The following is a 22533-nucleotide window of genomic DNA, read 5'->3' as shown; positions in this document are numbered from 1 at the left end:
AAAAACATATCAGGGCACTTGGAACTAGTGTTGAGCCACCCCCGTAGTGTTCGAGTTCGGTCACATGGAAAAGTGACAAGTACATATAGTCATGCGAAAAGAAAAGAGGTGGAGGAGTAAAAGGAGGGGGAGACACAAATATAGGCATGTCATGCCCTTCTAAAATCCAAAAAGTGAGAAGCCGACACGTTCAGTCCGCTCCTGCCCGTGCCACCTCCGTGTCGCCGGGTTTGTGCCAGAGCCGCGGTGAACCCTGATGGCCAGCCCCCCTCTCCCAATACTGGTGCCTGTCCGCTGGTGGGTCGAGCGAGCCCCCCTGTGGTGGAGGCAGCTCTAAGCTTTTTAATTTAAATTGTCTCTCTAATTTGAATGAATACACTTTAAATCCATTTACAAGGATCTATTGGAGGGCAAGTCTCATGCCAGCAGCCGCGTAATTCCAGCTCCAGTAGCGTCCACTAAAGCTGCTGCAGTTAAAAAGCTTTTATAAGGATTGAGCTCGGCTGTCTACCGCAAGGCATCCTACTGCCAGTCCCAGCCCCTATACCTTGGGGTGCCGCCTGATGCTCTTCACTGAGTATCCCGTGGTCCAGAAGCATTTCCGTTGAAAAAATTAAGTGTCCAAACTACAGGTGGTGTAGGTTGCTTAACAGCCGGGATAATCCGCTGACTAGCAGACACTGCTACTAGGCACAAAGTATTTCCTGGGCTAGATGCAGTTAAAAATTTGTAATTAGATACTCTCGTTGGATGCTGAGAAAGCATTCCATAGAGTCTCCTGGCACGCCATATATGATTCTCTTAAAAAGCTTGGGGTAGGGGTCTAGGGGACCCTTTTATAGCCAAAATCACGGCCCTGTATCACAATACGTCACCTAGGCTGAAGATAAATGGAACTGTAGCACCCTGAGGGCTCGGTTGCTACAGAGGTATTGCACCTCACCCAGAGGTGTGATATCTCACTCTCAGGTAAGGATGGAGTGTGGATCAGGACCCGACACCTGCATGCATTACACCACATTGCCGTGGGGCAGGGCGACCAATATGCCTCTGAGATGGGCACGACAGTCCCTGTCCCTGGCTGGAGTGGGGGGAGGGAACACTGAGGAAGGGGAACCCTGTAGTGCAGTAGCAGGGAGGAAGCAGTTCCTGGGTGCATTGAGAAGGGAGTATAAGAGGTGGGCACCATCTTAGTTCAGTGCAGAGAAGTCTGAGCAGAAGTGGCAGGGAGCAGGGGCTCTGCATGAGCTCTGCTCCGGAGGCGGGCCTAGTAAAAGAGGCCCAGGCCTGGAAGAGGGAGAAGGAAGGAAGAGGAGCGGAGAAGGCTCCAGGAACGAGGAATGAAGGGATCCCAGGGGTGCGGATGGGTGAGTCGCCACCGCACGCCCGAATCCATCTGCGTGGAGGGGTCAGGCCAAAGGGGGAGACCGGTCCCCGAAACTAGTGGAGGCAGGAAACGACCCTCAGCTAGAAACCGGAGGCTCTGACATTTTATGTGGCGCAGCCCTTCGCTACACCCGCTAGGAAGGCACCACATAGGGTCAGGGAAACTGGCGCCAAGTCTACCAAGAGGAGGCCCGAGGCAGCCGGACAGAAGAGTTGGTAAGAAAGGCCAGACAAAGGACACACAAAGGGGGTCCTGTGAAGCGCTCCAAAGTTATCTGGGAGTTGTCTGAGCCCCTCACCTGGTGAGCACAGTACGACGTGGGCAGCCGTTACCTGCAGACGTGGTCTGGATAATAAGAACTGTGAGTAAAGGCCCTGGACTGCATCACTGACTCCGTGTCGTTACTGCTGCTGCCCTGCACCATCACCCCCATCCTCCGCATACACTGCCCTGAGGCTATACTCCTCCCGTGGGGAGTTATGCTACGCTCTGCTGCACCCACAACACCAGCCTCAGCGGTCTGCCCTGTAGCGGCGGTTCACTCTGACCGCAATCCACGGGTGGCGTAGTCGGACATTTAAACATCAAAACCACATAAATAGTTCCGCCACTGGTTTGACCACCCTGAGCCACGGAACCGGGTCGCCGCCACGAAGACTACAACCACCAGCATCCACCAAAAAGGGTCCGGCTCCGGGTGTCCCAAGGCCCAGGGGGTGCATCAGAACATTTTTATCACCTTTCACAATCACCAATGGGACAAGGCAGGGATGTCCTCTGTCCCCTCTCTTATACATCCTAGTGACAGAGCACCTGCTCTCATCAATTCGCCATAACCCCAATATTAGGTGGATTGAGGTGGGAGGCACCGAGTACAAGTGCTCTCTATTTGCTGATGATGTCCTAGTATATATCACTCAATCACATATATCCATCCATGCTGTTATGGCTGAAATAGATCACTTTGTTACATGGTCAAATTTTAAAATCAATGCAGCGAAGTCTGAGGCCCTCGATGTCTCCCTCCCCAAATCCATATAGGATTCCATCCTGTCCAACTTTCCCTTTGCCTGGCCCTCACAGGGTATCAAATACTTAGCAATTCCTATTCATAGAGACCTCTCCCATCTATGTTATCTTAATTTTGGGCCCTTTATTGAACAACTCCATACAGACCATGGTTGGCAAGTTAGAACTGTAAGATTCACTACGTGAACCACTGGTGTTTTGTGGAAAAGCACATGTACACTGTGTTCCAAATTATTATGCAAAAAGTGTTTAGGAGTGATAAGGGAAGAATTTGTTTGTTTGTCCGTTAAACTCATTGATGGTGATGTGTGTCAGGGCTCTTTATATCACTGTAAGCAATTGCAGAGACACCTGTGCTAATTAGTTTGGCAGGTGTGTCCAATGAAAGGCAAGACTACTTAAGAAGGCTGTCTCACATTATTAAGCAGCTTACATTTTCTGCCAAAATGGGAAAGAAAAAGAATGTGTCGGCTGCTGAGAAGCAACAAATTGTGGAGTGTTTAGGTCAAGGCATGACTACAATCAACATTGTGCGATGATCAGGATGAAGTGTCTTGGCAATCAAGAAGTATGTAGCTGATTCACAGTACACACGTGTGTGTGCTGATAAGGGCAAATTGAGGACTCTTTCCTACAGGCAATTACTCAGGTTAAAAGAGCAGCGGCAAAAAAGCCTTGTCATAGCAGCAGACAAGTTTTTGAAGCTGCTGGTGCCTCCAACGTCCCCCGAACAACAAGATGCAGGGTCCTTCAGAGGTTTGCAGCTGTGCATACGCCATCCTGTCGACCTCCTCTATCCACTTCACACAAGCAGAAACGGCTCCAGTGGGCTAAACATTACATGAAGACTGATTTCAAAATTGTTTTGTTGACGGATGAGTGCCGTGCAGCGCTCGATTGTCCAGATGGATGGAGTGGAGTATGGCTGGTTGATGGACACCCCACGCAAACACGGCTACAGCGCCAACAAGGAGGAGGTGGAGTAATGTTTTGGGCTGGAATCATGGGAGAGAGATTGTCGGCCCCTTTAGGATCCCTGAAGGCGCTAAAGATGAACTCCATAATGTATGTGGATTTTCTCAAACAGCACTTCCTGCCATGGTTCAAGAAGAAGAACCGTGTATTTCACAGCAAGATCATTTTTTTGCATGATAATGCACCATCTCATGCTGCACATAAAACATCTGCATCTCTGGCTGATATGGGCATAAAAGGGGACAAACTTATGGTGTGACCCCCATGCTCCCCTGACCTCTACCCCATTCAGAACCTCTGGAGCATCATCAAAAGGAGTGTCTATGATGGCGGGAGGCAGTTCACATCTAAGCAACAGCTCTGGGAGGGTATTCTGTCCTCATGCAAAACAATTGAAGCAGAAACCATCCAAAACCTGACAAATTCAATGGACGAGAGAGTTCAGAAGCTCCTTTCGAAAAAGGGGTCCTATGTGAAAATGTAACATCACCTAGAATAAAGTTTTGAGTTGAAAACTGTTTGATTTCAGTTTCTAATAACCTGCTAATGCTTATAATTTCAAAAATGACCATTTTTTTGGTCTTTATTAAAATGAAAAGGTTGATCGAAAAGTTTGGGGGATCTAAGAGTGTGGCAACCAAGTAGTCATGATTACTTCGAATTCTGACAATATGAGGGTCATGTTGCAGGTAGTGCAGCAAGAAGGCACTTATGTGTCTTGCGCATCTCGGAGCCCCAAAATTATTTTCCGGGCTAGATGCAGCTAAAAATTATTATTAATTTTAAATCTGGTGGAGCTTAGTATAGATGGCCTAATAGGATCAGTGCTGCACACTGCTACAAAGCCCAAATTATTTTCCAGCCAAGATGCAGATAAACATGATTAGTAATAATTTTAAATCTGGTGGAGCTTATTATAGATGGCCTAATAGAATCAGTGCTGCACACTGCTGCAAAGCCCAAATTATTTTCCAGCCAAGATACAGATAAACATGATTAGTAATTTGAAAGCTTAAAACGGTTGGTAGGGTGATTTTAACCAATCATCAAGCTTTTACTCTCCCCAGGATGACACAGGGGTAGAAAAGTCATTTCGGATCCATGATTTGTTCATCTTTATGAACGTGAGTCTGTCTACATTATCAGTGGAGAGCCGCGTGCGCTTATCTGTCAGCACACCACCAGCAGCGCTGAACACACATTCAGACAGAACGCTGGCTGCGGGGCATGACAAGATCTCCAAGGCGTAAGTGGCTAGCTCCGGCCATTTATCCAGATTGGAAGCCCAAAAAGAGCAAGGGTCCAGTGACACAGTCATGGCTTCAATGTTTACTTGGAGATACTCCTGTACCATCGTCTCTAGGCGTTGACTATGTGTCAGACTTCTTGTCTCCTGTGGCCTTGCAAAGGATGGGCTAAAAAAGTGGTGAAATGATTCCGCAAAATTGATGTTACCAGCAGATACTGTGGTTCTGTTATGGTTTGAGTGCTGAACACTTTACGGTCCCACGGTTGGCAAGTTGGAACTGTGAGATTCACTACGTGCACCTCTGGTGTTTTGTGGAAAAGCACATGTAAGATCCTGCACCTTCCTCACTAGTTTGGCTGCTACCATGCTCCCTGGTAAAACCATCTCCCCCACCCTCACATGCCTGCCGCCTTGGTGCTGCTGACCGTATGGACCTTGCAGATGTTAGCCCTTCCGCATACAACTCCTCCTCCTCTACTTCCTCCACTTCCTCTTGTGCCACCACCTGACTCCGATTTCTGTTTAACATGTGCTCCAGCATGTAAATCACCGGAATAGTCATGCTTATAATGGCATCGTCAGCACTAAACATCTTCGTCGCCATTTAAAAACTGTGCAGAAGAGTGCATAGGTCCCTGATCTGAGACCACTCCTCCAGCGTGATTTGCCCCACCTCTGGATCTCGTTGGCCCAGGCTATACATCAGAACGTATTGCACCAGGGCTTGTCGGTGCTGCCACAGTCGCTGCAACATGTGCAGAGTTGAATTCCACCGGGTAGGCACATCGCATTTTAGCCGGTGAAGTGGCAGGCCCAACGGCTTCTGTAGAGATGTAAGTCGCTGAGCTGCGAGATGTGAACGGCGGAAGTGAGCACACGGCGACCGTGCCCTCTGCAGAAGGCCATCTAGTCTGGGATAGTGGGCTAAAAATTGCTGGACAACCAGGTTCAACACGTGAGTCATACAAGGCACGTGTGTGACATTGCCCCGGCGAAGGGCCGCACCCAGGTTTGCAGCATTGTCGCACACGGCCTTCCCTGGTTTCAGGTCCAGTGGAGACAACCATTCATGAAATTGGTTCTCCAGAGCTGACCACGACTCCTCAGCTGTGTGACTCACATTTCCCAGACATTTCAAAGTAAAAACTGCCTGATGTCGTTGAGCCCTACTGCCAGCATAGTAAAGAGGTGTGCAGGATCCCTTCTGCGCAGTTAGAAAGCTTGTGGCATGACCAGACAGGCTTTGGGTGCAGGTGGAAGACGGAGAGGAGGTTGAGGAGGCAGAAGCAGTGGAGGAACTTTGACATAAAGAGGATTGACGCACAACTCGTGAGGACGGCAAGATTTGGACAGCAGCCCCTTGTCCTGCTGTCACCATAGTTACCCAGTGCCCAGTCAGCGACATGTAACGCCCCTGTCCATGCCTACTCGTCCAAGTGTCTGTGGTGAAATACACCCTGTCACACACAGAGTTTCTCAAAGAAGCGGTGATGTTGTGTGCGACATGCTGGTGGAGCGCAGGCACACCTTTCTTTGAGAAGTAGTGCCGACTGGGCATCTGGTACTGGGGCACTGCGACGGACATAAGGTCTCGAAAATCCTCTGTGTCCACCAGGTGGAAAGGCAGCATTTCCGTAGCCAAGAGCTTGCAGATGGTGAAATTCAACCTCTTAGCTTTCTCATGGCTAGGAGGAAATGGTCTTTTACTTGTCCACATCTGAGGGACCGAGGGCTGGCTATTGTGCTTAGACGGGGTTGATAAGGGTGTCCCCAGCAAACTGCCGGTCTGTGAGGAAGATGCAGGCGGACATGTTAGGTTGCCTTGATCCAAAGGTGGTGCTATCGATGTCGGACAGCGCTCAACACCAGCTGGTGTTACCACCTCCAAAGAAAATGATGACCCGCCAATCACGCTGGCTGTTGCGGGTAAAGAGGTGGCAGGTCTGCGCCCCAAAACAGGTGTGACTGCTGTCCCCCCAGTCACAGAGGATGAAGAGGCCGCGGATGCACAAGATATGGCAGACGGTGGTTAACCCGGCCGGCTAGGCCGCATTGTAGCACACTGAGCTTCCCACTGCAACTTATGCTTCATGTCCATGTGCCGGTTCATGCATGAAGTACTCAAACTATGTATTTTTTGGCCTCTACTTAGCTTTTGCTGACAAATGTTACAGATAACACGAGTTGGGTCATCTTTATCGATCTGAAAATTGCCCAGGCTATGCAAGGCTTAGCACCCATGCGACCTGAAGAGCCACCACGACTTGTGGTGAGAGGCTGAGTTGTGTTTGAGGATGCAGTTGTTGACGTGCTTCCAGTACTACGTCTCTGTCCAGGAAGGCGCAACCTGACCTCGTCGTCTCTAGCATCTTCCTCCACCTCCTCTGCTGACCTCATCTCTTGGCTGACTGTGGGTTGACAGTAAGTGGGATCTCCAACCTCATCATCATCACCCTGTGCGTTATCACACCCGTCGTCCTCAGAGCCAACCTGTTTCTGCCCTGACAAAAAACTAAAGTTGTCGCTCCAATCAGGTATTTGAGTCTCATCATCGTCTTTCTCATTGTCTCCACCAACAGGAGTTACAGTTTGGGAATGAGGGTCTACATTATGGTCAGAACCTTCTGCGTCTGGTCCTGGATCCGACTCATAAAGATTCTGGGCATCATTGCAGATCATTTCTTCGTCTGGATTCACAGAAGGCTGGAGTCGACCTCTGATTCCCAGGCTATAGTATGAGTAAACAGCTCTGCAGACTCAACCATCTGTTCAACCTCATACTCAGATGGGCAGCTGGAGATTTGGGAGCTGTGAGGAAGCAAGTGCGATTGGGGTGACACCTTTGAGGACTGGAGTATTTGTGATGTTGAAGTTGATGTGGAGGAGAGCCCACTTAAAGGAGCACTTGATATCCGTTGAAGCACCTGCTGTTTTTGTGCCTCATCTGGAATTTGTAGCGATTGGCGTGGCCGTAAGAAAGGGATCTTATCACATTGTCCGCTAAAAGAAGTAGACATTTTAGTTTGGCTGGAAGATGCTCTTTCTTCTGCAGATGTTACTGTTGCTTTAACACCTACCCCACGGACACAACCTTTTTTCCCCTTCCCAACACGCCTATTCCCCTTTCCACCAGCAGCAGGCCTTTTTCCACTCATTTTGGTGGTTAACTAATTCACAACTCTGGAGTTGTTTGCACAAAAAAACAATGGATGGGAACCGAGCAGAGCTGAGTGGCCAAACTGTGGTATTAGGCCAAAACTATTGGTTGGGTTAGATGGAGAAAAAAATTATATTCGATTTGCAACCTGATGGAGGTCAGTATAGATGGACTAATAGAACAAGTCCCACACACAGCTAGAAGCCCAAATATTTTTTCAGAGGTAGATGCAGAAAAAAAATATATTCAGTTTGCAACCTGATGGAGGTCAGTATAGATGGACTAATAGAGAAAGTCCCACACACTGCTAGAAGGCCAAGTAATTTTTCAGAGCTAGATGCAGACAAAAAATTATTTTGAATTTGCAACCTGATGGAGGTCAGTATAGGTGGACTAATAGAACAAGTCCCACACACTGCTAGAAGGCCAAATATTTTTTCAGAGCTAGATGCAGAAAAAATTATATTCAGTTTGCAACCTGATGGAGGTCAGTATAGATGGACTAATAGAACAAGTCCCACACACAGCTAGAAGCCCAAATATTTTTTCAGAGGTAGATGCAGAAAAAAATTATATTCAGTTTGCAACCTGATGGAGGTCTGTATAGATGGATTAATAGAACAAGTCCCACACACAGCTAGAAGCCCAATATTTTTTCAGAGCTAGATGCAGATAAAAATTATTTTTAATTTGCAACCTGATGGAGGTCAGTATAGATGGACTAATAGAGAAAGTCCTACACACTGCTAGAAGGCCAAATATTTATTCAGAGCTAGATGCAGAAAAAAATTATATTCAGTTTGCAACCTGATGGAGGTCAGTATAGATGGACTAATAGAACAAGTCCCACACACAGCTAGAAGCCCAAATATTTTTTCAGAGGTAGATGCAGATAAAAATTATTTTTAATTTGCAACCTGATGGAGGTCAGTATAGATGGACTAATAGAGAAAGTCCCACACACTGCTAGAAGGCCAAATATTTTTTCAGAGCTAGATGCAGATAAAAATTATTTTTAATTTGCAACCTGATGGAGGTCAGTATAGATGGACTAATAGAGAAAGTCCCACACACTACTAGAAGGCCAAATATTTTCTCAGAGCTAGATGCAGAAAAAAATTATATTCAGTTTGCAACCTGATGGAGGTCAGTATAGATGGACTAATAGAACAAGTCCCACACACAGCTAGAAGCCCAAATATTTTTTCAGAGGTAGATGCAGATAAAAATTATTTTTAATTTGCAACCTGATGGAGGTCAGTATAGATGGACTAGTAGAGAAACTCCCACACACTGCTAGAAGGCCAAATATTTTTTCAGAGCTAGATGCAGATAAAAATTATTTTTAATTTGCAACCTGATGGAGGTCAGTATAGATGGACTAATAGAGAAAGTCCCACACACTGCTAGAAGGCCAACTATTTTTTCAGAGCTAGATGCAGAAAAAAATTATATTCAGTTTGCAACCTGATGGAGGTCTGTATAGATGGATTAATAGAACAAGTCCCACACACAGCTAGAAGCCCAATATTTTTTCAGAGGTAGATGCAGAAAAAAAATATATTCAGTTTGCAACCTGATGGAGGTCTGTATAGATGGATTAATAGAACAAGTCCCACACACAGCTAGAAGCCCAATATTTTTTCAGAGGTAGATGCATAAAAAAAATATATTCAGTTTGCAACCTGATGGAGGTCAGTATAGATGGACTAATAGAGAAAGTCCCACACACTGCTAGAAGGTCAAATATTTTTTCAGAGCTAGATGCAGAAAAAAATTATATTCAGTTTGCAACCTGATGGAGGTCAGTATAGGTGGACTAATAGAACAAGTCCCACACACTGCTAGAAGCCCAAATATTTTTTCAGAGCTAGATGCAGAAAAAAAATTATATTCAATTTGCAACCTGATGGAGGTCAGTATAGATGGACTAATAGAATGATGCTATGCCCAAAAGATTTTACTTCACTAGGTGCAGTAAAAAAATTGGTATTCTATACACAGGTGGTATATCTTGCAACACAGATAGGGTACTCCATTGACTAACACACTCTGCAATAGGCCAAAAAGGATTAGCTTTGCTAGATTCAGCCAAATGCTGTGAAAAAAACTTGCACAGCACTGGCACAGACCTGCCTGGCAAAAACTGATAGGAACTGATGTAACCTAGTCCTGAAAAAGACTGCAATTACAATTAGTCTTTACTCCCACAATCTATCTATTTAAGAGCACAGACCTGCCTGATAAAAGTCGTAGGAAATGCTGTAACCTAGTCCTTAAAAGGACTGCAATCACAACTATTCCCTACTCCCAAGCTATCTGTAGATTTGTGCGAAAATTGGCTTGAAATTAACAAGGTATAGCGCACACAGCAACAGCGGTGCCGTCTAACACGCAGCTTCAGCAGTGAGAAAATGGTGGCGACGGGGAAAATGGCCTGGTCTTATAGGGCAAGGACATGTGACATACACTGCCAATGACACATGCCCTTGCTTGTGTGAAAAACAGCAGTTCGCTCCGTGTGTGCGCTGCTGATAGGCTGACAGACTGCACCTCCCCACTGCAAATGCGGGAAAGAGAAAAAAAAATGGAGATCTTCATTATTCCTGCAGAGATCCATCCCCTGCCCCTCCCCCCACCCCGCTGTACACTCAAACTGCGTATTAACATTAATTTTCATCATTACTGAGAAAAAATCCAGTTATGATTTTGGTGCACGAACAGTTATCGAACATAACCTCGAACAGCCGAATTTTTCTCAAATTGTTCGTGTTCGCCGAACGGCTCGAACACCGCCCAAAACAGCTCGAATTTGAGATTGGCGAACAGTTCGAGTAGAACAACGCTCATCTCTACTTGGAACACACTAGTGCCCTCCGATATTCATGCACCCTTCTCTTTAAAAAAGCCAGCAATTCAGCAACGGCATACACCGGTACCCGATAATTTATAACAGAAAGAATAGAGCATCACACATAGATTATATTAATAGAAACATGTCAGTCACATATATAATAAGTACAGTGACAGTGTTGGTTACTCAACTTGTCATTTATTATTAAAATAAAGGATTTATTAAAAAAAAATAATAGTGTTCTCATGCACCCGTCTCTTTAAAAAAGCCGTCCGGCAATTCATCATCGGTACCCAACAATTTACAACAGAAAGAATAGAGCATCACACATAGATTAGATAGATAGAAACATGTCAGTCACATATATAATAAGTACAGTGACAGTGTTGGTTACTGTACTTGTCATTTAGTGTTAAAATAAAGGATTTATTAAAAAAAAAATTGGCGTGGGGTTCCCCGTATTTTTAGTCTCTAGCGGAGGTCAAGCAGACGGCTGGGGCAGTTGTTTGAAGCCTGGGAATTGGGTAATACCCACGGAGCTTCCCAGGCTACTAATATCAGCCCCCCGCTGAATACCTAGCCTTTACTAGCTATTAAAATGGGGGACCGCAAAAAAATGACGTGTGGTCCCCCTTATTTTAATAGCTAGCAAAGGCGAGGCAGACAGCTGGGGGCTGATATTAATAGCCCAGGAAGGGTGCCATGAATATTGGCCCCCTCCCAGGCTAGAAACAGCAGACGTCAGCCACCCCAAAAATGGTGCATCCATAGGATGTGCCAATTCTGGCACTTAGCCTCGCTTTTCCCACTGCCCTGTAGTGGTGGCAGTGGTGTAATAGGTTTGGGGTTGATGTCAGCTTATAACGCCAGCTGACATCAAGCCCAGGTTAGTAATGGAGAGGCGTCTATAAGACATCCCCATTACTAACCCCATAGTCAAAGTTAAAAAAAACACAAACACCCAGAATAAAGTCCTTTAATTGAAATAAAGACACATTCCTTTAATGTTCTAAATTAAACCCTACTTACCGTATCGCCCATTCCAGCTGAAACCAACGATCTCCTGCAATAAAAATAAAATAATAAACCAACCTCATCCTTACATTTCCATGGTTCAGCTCTGCTACATTAACAGGACAGGCTGGAGTGCAGTGGAATGCTGCCATCCAGCTTGCCATGCCGCAGACACTGAGAAGCTCCTCAGTGAAGCTCCTCAGTGTCTGGCTGTGACGGCATCTAGATGAGCCGAGTTCAAGTCCAATGAACTCAGAACACCTCATGCACGTCACTGACAGCGTGGGAGAATTCTCCTGCGCTCACCGCTTGAGCAGGAGAATTCTCCCACGCTGGGATGGCATTGAGATGACAGGATGGATCGCAGCAGAGCACTACCATCCAGCTTGTCATCCTTCAGAGACACTGCAGAGTGCAGGCATGCTTGCGCTCTGCAGTGTCTCTGAAGCTCTGAAGCGCTGGATCGCAGCAGAGTGCTACCATCCAGCTTGTCATCCTTCAGAGACACTGCAGAGTGCAAGTATTTTTTTTAGCAAATCCTTTATTTTAACACTAAATGACAAGCAGAGTAGCTAACACTGTCACTGTACTTATTATATATGTGACTGACAAGTTTCTATCTATCTAATCTATGTGTGCTGCTCTATTCTTTCTGTTCTAAATTGTCGGATACCGGTGTATGCCGCTGATGAATTGCCGGCTTTTCATGTTTCACTGTGAGCACTGTTCCCATCGATTTGGGCAATCACTGTAATGCCACAACCACCATGGCTGTGACATTGCAGTGAGTGGCAGACAATCCCTGCATGATTGGTGCTCTAAATAGCGCCAGACATGCCGAATGGGGACCCGAGCTCCCGCACGAGCATCTCGATAGTAGTCGGCGAGCTCCGAGCAACTCGAGTACTGAGATGTTTGGGCAAGTACCGAGCAGTGGCGAGCATGCTTGCTCTTCACTAGTACCTACATATTACACTTATACTAACAAGTGTGCTGGGCCTTATTTTTGGTAATGGCTACAATATAGTCTGGTGTAGATGGACAATAACCCCTTCACGACCTATGACTGATAGATTCATCATATGTCATGTCCTGGCATTTGATGCGGGCTCCAGTGGTGAGCCAGCATCTTTTCTGGCACATGACAGCTGATGTGATCAGCTGTCATGTGCATCTAAAAGTTGCAGTTGGAATTGCAATCCACCAGCGGCTGTTAATATGTTAAATGCCGCTGTCAATCTTTGATAGCGCCATTTAACACTATCGCGCCGGAAGCAAGTCACAAACCTCGTCCAACAACACTCCTGTCACATGATCTTGGGGTGCCGATGGGTTGGCATGACAACTAGGAATCTGCAGAAGACCCCTGTGATTTTCATTGCCACTTTCATTGCCATTGATCACCAATGAACGACGGACCATGGGCGGAGTTCATAGGAGATGATGATTTTTACTACACATAGCAGGGCTGAGACCCTGCTATGCGTAGAATAATCGATCAGTTGATCGCAGAGTCTAGTCTCTTAAGAGGACTATTGAAGCATTTAAAAAGTAGAGAAAAAATGTTTTTAAAAATCTTAAAAAATATAAAAGTTCAAATCACCACCCTTTTGCCCCATTCAAAATTGACAATAAAAAAAAATCAAAAATACATGTTTGGTATCAAAAATATAAACTAAATTAATCCGATCGGTAAAAGACGTAACGAGAAAAAAAATCAAAATGCCAGAATTATGTTTCTTTTGTTCTCCACAAAATTGCAATAAAAGGCAATAACAGGCGATCAAAACATTGTATCTACCCCAAAATGGTATCAATAAAAATGTTAGCTAGGTGTGCAAAAAAAAAAACGTCACCCAGCCACAGATCCCAAAAAATGGAGACACTACGGGGCTCGGAAAATGGCCATATTTTTTTACAAACTTTTAATTTTTTTTCACCACTTAAATAAAAAGGAACCTATACATGTTTGGTATCTGCAAACTCATAATGACCTGGAGAATCATAATAGCAGTTCAGTTTTAGCATGTAATGAACATGATAAAAACAAAAAACAATTGTGAAATTGCATTGTTTTTGCAATTTCACTGCACTTGGAATTTTTTTCCCGTTTTCCAGTACACTATATGGTAAAATCCATGGGAACATTCAAAAGTACAATTCGTCCTGCAAAAAAACAAGCCCTCACATGGCCATATTGACGGAAAAATAAAGAAGTTATGGCTCTGGGAAGAAGGGAAACAAAATACGAAAATGCAAAAACTAAAAATCCCAAGGTCGTGAAGGGGTTAAATGGTTATTCCCATCTTAGAATGTTATCACATATACAAATGATAGGTAATAATTAGTGTTGAGCAAGTATGTTCTGTTAACCCTTTCGCCGAGTATGCTCGGGCCGAGCTCCGAGTATTTACAGCTGCTCGGTGTTATTTTTGAATCACTCCCGTGTGCAAGATTTGCGCCTGTTTGACAGTTTTAATACATGTGAGGAATGTCTATTTCTTACACATTCCTCACATGTAATAAAGCTGTCAAACAGTTGCAGATCATGCACATGGGAGCGATTCAAACATAACACCGAGCAGCTGTAAATACTTGGAGCTCGGCCCGAGCATACTCGGAACAGAACATACTCGCTCAACACTAGTAATAATATGATGATCCTCAAAGGTCAACAACTTGGACGCCCAACAATCTTGAGAATGGGACTCTGAAATATCCTTTTTTAATGGAGCAATGGCAATTTTTTCAATGTAAATAGGACTGTGAAGGTAGCCAAGCTCATCTATACTGATTAAAGTTGATCAAATCTTTTGAAATTTTAATTCACAAGTTTCAGCAAAACTTTTTAATAAAGTGACAGTGATCAGCTAATTGATTTGCCATAATTTGCAAATGCAACAAAGCCTTCAATTGACCTGAAAACACACATATAACACTCTGGCATCTATAAGTGCTGTATTGAACACTTTTAAAGGACTTTAATGCAAACAAATCTTAAGAAATGTCAAAATGACCTCAACATATCTTGCTATGCGTAAACAAATGGAAACTAGTGCTAACCAAGGGCCTGTTTAACAACACTCTACTTTAATAGATTTTTTTTGGCTTTCAAAATTATAAAAATGTGATAAAAGTTATCCATTGGGGGCAGATACATAGGTGGTGTACACGGAAGAAGCCATGGCTTTTTGACAAGCATAAATGGTCCAAAAATTATCTCTGCTTTCAGAATTTGAAGGTTTGAAGGTTAATAAATATAGAAGTTATAGCTTTCTAATAATTTTTCCAAAAATTATCCACAACAGTTTTTTTTTATTTGCCAAGAGAAAAAGCAATTTCTTGTTAATAAGCTGTACAAAAATTATTCTTATTTTTGGGACTGGGTATGGGATTGCTGTTTTAAAAGTGAAGAAGCAATGGCTTTTTAAAAAGTCATGGAAAAATTATCCATTTTGTGGGTGTAGTTTAAGGCTTATTTACCTTGAACAGGATAGAATTTCAAGCAGCAGTACAGTATAGCTATAGATCAAAACGGATATCCAAGAGGTGTGTGCAGTTGTATATCCGCAGTACCAGTAGAAGTGGCATCTACAGCAATCGCACAATGAAAGTGGATAGTCAAAAGAAGTGTTGCTGACACAGATCAAAAGTTCCACGATAATTTAAGATCAGTGTTTCCAAGTGGAGCATAGTCGCTGAACTAGTAGCATGTAAGACAGAGCTAGATTCCAGCTCCGGATTCATCGGGTAAGTGGAATAGATGTATTATCCTTGTGGTGTTTGTCTAATCTCTTTCTTTCCACCTTCTTTCTCTCTTTCTCTCTCCCTACTTTCCGCTGAGATTATTGCAAACTTTTAGCAGAAAATTTGGCAAAGCCGGCAAATTCAAATTTCAAAATATTCAGTCATCTCTAGTGATGATCTAATACAGCCTAAGTTACATTTCACTGAAATGAAGGCATCTCTAATAGTATAAAAGAGTTTGACCAGTGTTATTTCTCATTTTCTGTCTGGTACCTAAAATGTTAAAACTATCAATTAACTATAAACTTTCAAATAACTAAATAGGTTGTTTTTCAGCTGTCACAAAATGCCTTCTAACTATTATAGTCAGTAAGTTTGTTACATTCTTGAGATTACTGTACAGGTATACATGAAGTCCTAGGGAAAATCTTATATTAAACAATTACACCGGTTTATTATGTCCCTATTCCAAGAATGTGGTATCAAATTGCAAAGCCAATTCTGTTACATTAGTACATTTTTCTTTATTTAACCACATGACATTTCTATGACAGACATTTACGTTGTAATATACCCAGAACAAAGTACCTCCAATGTATCATAATTGTGAGGATTGATGTAAACAATAAACATTTTGTAGTTCTTTGTTTAAAGTGGATCTGTCACCAGATTTCACAATATCAGCTGCATACATTATTAAATATATCTCTAAGGCCCTGTTCACATTGCGTTATTAAATGTGGAGAAACCACTGATGAGGTTATAGACTGCAATGACATGAACAGAATTCAAATGTTTTTGTATTTTTTCTCTGAAGATGTCCATTTGGTCAGACAGGCACAGAAACATAGCAGACCATGTTACTGTGCCTGTAATGAACAAAGAGAAAAAAAAACAAACGTACTGTATTTCATTGACCTCTATTCATTTTATCGCATTCCATTTTCAGAGAGATTTAGAAGGAACTCCAGACATACTGCAGAAAAGCAGTGTGAACAGGGTCAGATTTGTTAGACTTGATAAGGCTTGTATATGTATTTTGAAAATCCTTGTCTATAATCCTGATATTAGGATGAGTCCAGTTATAGTTCGAAAAAGCTCATGAGTCCAAGTTTATTCCACCCTAAAACCTGACTGACAGCTGCAGCTTGTATTGAGCAGTGTGAGATCGTAGCATCAGCAGTAAATACTGCATCTTTATCCTAAGAGTTCCATTTATTAATGTTCACAGTTTGTACTGTGAAACAGATCCAACTGACTGAGGGGGACTATCTGAATTAAAATGTAACCTTTATTAGGATATTAAAACTGTATTCAATTATCCACTGTGCTCATGTGCAGTCTATCCCCTCTGACCCTTATATAAGGACAGAGCCAGATACTAACAATATAAAAATTAAAAAAATATAAATAATCATGTACATTTTGTGCTGTTCGTATAGTTATCAGTACAGCACCATACTCAAATTATTATATTGTCTGATTTCATACTACACTCCCAATGCTTGTATTTAATCATGCACATTTTTACATAAATACACCCTTATTTTAACACCTTTTTTCCATGTATGGAAAACTATTATTGCACTTAGCGCTAAGCCAAAGGGGGGCCGAGTAACCCCTATGTTACAAATACTAGGTAGGTATACCCAGCGTATAGAGGTGTAGAGGGAATATAGTTAGCATTGGGCAGTTTACACTATAAGAACCCTAGCTGACAATCAGCTGATAGTAAATTAATGGTGTGGAGTGAATCTAGAAAAAATGAGTAACGCTGTGTGCCCATGATGCGTTCTTTAAGCGTTTCTGCAGCGGCAAAAACGCTGCAGAAATGCTTAAAAAACGCATGGTAGAAGGTCTGCCATGGTCCCCAATGATAATCTGCATGTGCTGTGCACATGCTGCGGAAATTTCCGCTGCGGGTTATCATTGTGGAAAAAATTGCAGCACTACCAATTATTTTGCGGAAGCGCTGCATTTTCGCCGCCATTGATTTGCATTGAAACGCATGGAATCCGCATCACTGCATCTGTACATGATGAATCCATGCGGATGGTACCCGGGTGTGGAGGACAGTAGACTCTCATCCAGACCCGGGTACCATAGAACCTGTAAAAAAAAGAATAAAATAAAAAAGAAATATTATATTTACCTTCTGATGGCCCCCGGTCTCCTTGTCTTCACTTGCCGGCAGCTCGCGATGGACTGAAGTGTAGTGCACTGCGAGCTGCCGGCAGCCAGGACGGAGTGAAGCAAGACTCTGGGGGCCATCAGAAGGTAAGTATAGATTTATTTTTTAATTTTTTTAACATTCTTTAAGGTCACAGTATATACATCCATGCATTTTGCTTGGATTTATATAGTGTGACCAAGTTGACAAGCACTTTCCAAGTGAAGCTAAAATCGCTTGGAAAGCGCTTGTCAACCCGCATGCAGAAATGCATGTGAAAAACACTTCACATCCACATGTCCCTGGCAGGAAAAACGCATGTACAATCCGCATGCGTTTTTTCCGCCAGGGAGAAGCAGGAACGCTCAGGAAAAAATCCGGAGCATTTTTGCATCGTGGGCACATAGCCTAATACTGGTGGAATGATAGAGGGGTGACTCTGTATTCACCTAGTATCGATGAACAAAAAGAAAAAAGGGATCCGGCACCTCCACTCTGGAAAATCAAGATTAATTAAAAAACAACATTTATTGAAAAAGATTCAAATATTTTATGATTTAAAGCGCTATGTCAGGAGTATGCAACTGACACGTTTCGAGCACAAGGTTCTTAATTCTAGTTATGCATGGTGTTGGCGCCATAGATGTTGTTTAAATAGGATTGAATGAAGGAAATGACGTAGGGAAATGAATTAATTTAAAAAATAACAGATATACATAATAGTAAATCAAATTCTAATAAATAAACATCAAGTCAGTTTTGATATTCATACCATCTGGTCTTCGGCTACTTAGTTTTAAAATCCATGCCGCTTCCTTATGTCGCAAATTCCTAAGTCCATAGATTTTGTTGAGCATTTTTTGATACAGACGCTTCATAGATGATACACTTATCTGATGTGGCAATGAGGCGTCCATACCGAAATTTATGGAATATGTAAATAACAATGGTTGCAATGTCCATTTCACTTTTCATTCCAATTCTCTTGAAATCACTTTCTTGGATATACAGTACATATGTGTGGAAATGTCCAGACTGAAACAGTTATTTGCACCTTATATAGAAAAGCAACAGCAGGTAATTCCTTGTTGTATGCGACAATCTGTCACCCCGGACATGTAGTCCGTAATTTACCTGTGGGTGAATATATCCGTGCAAAGCACTGTTGTACTCTGAATGATCAATATGAAAAAGATTGTATAACCATTGATTATCGCTTTACTAAGAGAGGTTATTCTAATAAAATATTAAATTCAGCCAAAAACAAAGCAAATTCTAAAACTAGTCAAGAATATCTGGCACAAAATAATAAAATGAATAGCTCCAAAGAGGATTTAAATAATCAATCTATATTTTTTTCTACGAATTACAGTAATGACTAACATCATATAATTAGATTATTAAAAAAATCGGCCTATCTTATGCACTGATGACAGTCTAATGAAAATTCTTGATTATGGTTGCCACTTTATATCCAAGAGGGGACTAACTATTGAAAACAGAGTTGCCCCAAGCGACTACACAAATTTAGATAACTGTACTAACGTTCAAAACTGGCTTTCCTTCAATGGTTCATACCGGTGCGGAAAAAAGAGTTGCGGCTTATGTGTTTATATGTTTAACACTTAAATGTATTTCAACGAAAGGAAAAAAAGGAATATCCTATCAAAACTTTTATAAATTGCAGTAGCACCTACATTGTTTATGCTATTACTTGTGACAAATGTCAATTGCAATATGTCGGGTGCACTACAAGATCTCTCAGAAAGTGCATTTCAGAGCATATGTATGACTCACAGAAAAAGACCACGCGAAGTCTCAGGTGCTTCTCAGCACTTTGCTAAATTGCCACAACGGAGATGTTAGTTCTCTGAGAGTGAATGGAATAGAATGGGTTTTTTCTTCTAAAAGAGGAGGAGATAGACGTAGGAATTTGCGACATAGGGAAGCGGCATGGATTTTAAAACTAAATAGCCGAATACCAGATGGTATGAATATCAAAACTGGCTTGATATTTATTAGAATTTGATTTACTGTTATGTATATCTGTTATTTTTTAAATTGATTCATTTCCCTACGTAATTTCCTTTATTCAATCCTATTTAAACAACATCTATGGCGCCAACACCATGCACAACTAGGATTAAGAACCTTGTGTTCGAAACACATCAGTTGCATGCTCCTGACATAGTGCTTTTATCATAAAATATTTTTAATCTTTTTTCAATAAATGTTGATTTTTAATTAATATTGATTTTCCAGAGTGGAGGTGCTGGATCTCCTTTTTCTTTTTGGATTCCTCTCTTGCTGCTGATACAAGCCTTTCAGTCCGTGCACCATCGGAAAAATCTTGATACAAAAGGACTGGTGAGCTGGAATACGAAATCTACTTTGACTTTCCTAGTATCGATGAACAATATCTCAATGCACAAGGGATCACACACACCTCAGCTGTATATACACTGCTCAAAAAAATAAAGGTAACACTCAAATAACACATCCTAGATCTGAATGAATGAAATATTCTCATTGAATACTTTGTTCTGTACAAAGTTGAATGTGCTGACAACAAAATCACACAAAAATCATCAATGGAAATCAAATTATTAACCAATGGAGGCCTGGATTTGGAGTCACCTGCAAAATGAAAGTGGAAAAACACACTACAGGCTGATCCAACTTTGATGTTGCTACGGGTCCGTGTGGTGGAACCTCTGTGCTTCGGTGCAAGGAGGGACCAGAGGGGCATGACTAAGTGCCTACTCGGCCTGACCCAGGTCACTCGGCGGCTTAGTCGACTCCATGAACCAGGGAGGGGCCGGGCAGGTGAACCAGGTGCCACTCTGGGACCAACCTTGTGTGAGAGCAGGTGACTCCCATGGGTCAGATGACAGGAACTGACCGGTACAGTGGATGAGCATGGCAGTTAGGCAGAAGGGTGGTTTGGGTAGATCAGCAGGCTGGGATGGCAGATAGTCAGACAGGTGCTCCGGGTAGGCAATCAGGCGGGCACGGCGGATAGCCAGACAGGTGCTCCGGGTAGGCAGGCTGGCGGACACGGCAGGTTACTGGCAGGTGCCTCCAGGTAGGCAGGCTGGCGGGCACAACAGGTAACTGGCAGGAGATTCCAGGTAAGCAGGCTGGTGGGCACAGCAGGTAACTGGCAGGAGCTTCCAGGTAGGCAGGCTGGCGGGCACGGCAGGTAACTGGCAGGTGCTTTCAGGTAAGCAGGCTTTCGGGCATGGCAGGTAACTGGCAGGTGCTTCCAGGTAAGCAGGCAGGTGGGCTGGACAGTAGACAGACTGACGGGCTGGACTGTAAGACAGACTGGCAGGCAGGACTGACAGGCAGCGGGACCTGAGGGTTGAAGCAAGTGTTAGCACACGGAACAACAACCTTGCACAGTCACCATTTATTTTGGAGGAGGTGCCTTATGTAGGAGAAGTCCTCCGGCCATTGGCCGGGGACTCTTTAGGACGGTGTGCGCAGCCCCTTTAAGAGGGAGGGAGTGTGCGCGCTCGCGCCCTAAGCACAGTGCCCGGGAAGCTGCGCACGGTGCGTGCCACAGCAGCAGGGGAGCACGAAGACGCCGGACCAGGACCGCGGCGGTGAGGGCACCGGCATCTCTGCCCGGCAGGAGGCAGAGACGCCGATGCTACAGTTGTAATGTTCTTAAAGCAAGTCAAGATGAGGCTCAGTATTGTGTGTGGCCTCCACGTGCCTGTATGACCTCCCTACAATGCCTGGAAATGCTCCTGGTGAGGTTGCGCATGGTCTACTGTGGGATCTCCTCCCAGACCTGGACTAAAGCGTCCGCCAACTCCTGGACACTCTGTGGTGCAACGTGACGTTGGTGAATGGAGCGAGACATCATGTCCCAGATGTGCTCAATTGGATTCAGGTCTGGGGAACAGATGGGCCAGTCCCTAGCTTCAATGCCTTCATCTTGCAGGAACTGCTGACACACTACAGCCACATGAGGTCTGGCATTGTCCTGCATTAGGAGGAACCTAGGGCCAACCGCACCAGCATATGGTCATACAACGGGTCTGAGGATCTCATCTCGGTACCTAATGGCAGTCAGGCAACCTCTGGCGAGCACACGGCTGTGCGGCCCTCCAAAGAAATGCCGCCCCCCACACGATTACTGACCCACTGCCAAACCAGTCATGCTGAAGGATGTTGCAGGCAGCAAATCGCTCTCCACGGCGTCTCCCGACTCTGCCACGTCTGTCACATGTGCTCAGTGTGAACCTGCTTTCATCTGTGAAGAGCACAGGGCACCAGTGGCGACTTTGCCAATCCTGGTGTTCTGTGGCAAATGCCAAGCATCCTGCACGGTGTTGGGCTGTGAGCACAAACCCCATCTGTGGAGGTTGGGCCCTCATACCATCCTCATGGAGTCGGTTTCTTACCATTTGTACTGACACATGCACATTTGTGGCCACATTTTGGAGGGCTTTGGCAGTGTTCCTCCTGTTCCTCCTTGCACAAAGGAGGAGGTAACGGTCCTGCTGCTGGGTTGTTGCCCTCCTATGGCTCCCTCCTCATCTCCTGGTATCTGCTCCATGCTCTGGACACTGTACTGACAGACACAGCTAACCTTCTTGCCACTTCTCGCACTGATGTGCCATCCTGGATGAACTGCACTACCTGAGCAACTTCTGTGGGTTGTACTGTAGATACCTCCTCATGCTACTGTACCTCTAGGGGTGAGGGCAATGACAAAATGAAAAAGTGACCAAAGAAACAGCCAAAAAGGATGAGAACAGAGAATTGGTCTGTGGTCACCACCTGTAGAACCACTGCTTTATAGGGGGTATCTTGCTAATTGCCTATCATTTCTACCAATTGTCTGTTCCATTTGCACAACAGCAGGAGAAATTGATTCACAATTAGTGTTGAGCCACCCCCGTAGTGTTCGGGTTCAGTTCGGTTCGTCGAACACCGG

This window comes from Phyllobates terribilis, unplaced genomic scaffold (assembly GCF_046119375.1).
Source record: "Phyllobates terribilis strain yellow unplaced genomic scaffold, ASM4611937v1 Scaffold_4__5_contigs__length_816908805, whole genome shotgun sequence".
NCBI lineage: Eukaryota > Metazoa > Chordata > Amphibia > Anura > Dendrobatidae > Phyllobates > Phyllobates terribilis.
The sequence above is the reverse complement of the archived record's forward strand: the minus strand, read 5'-3'. Positions refer to the sequence as shown.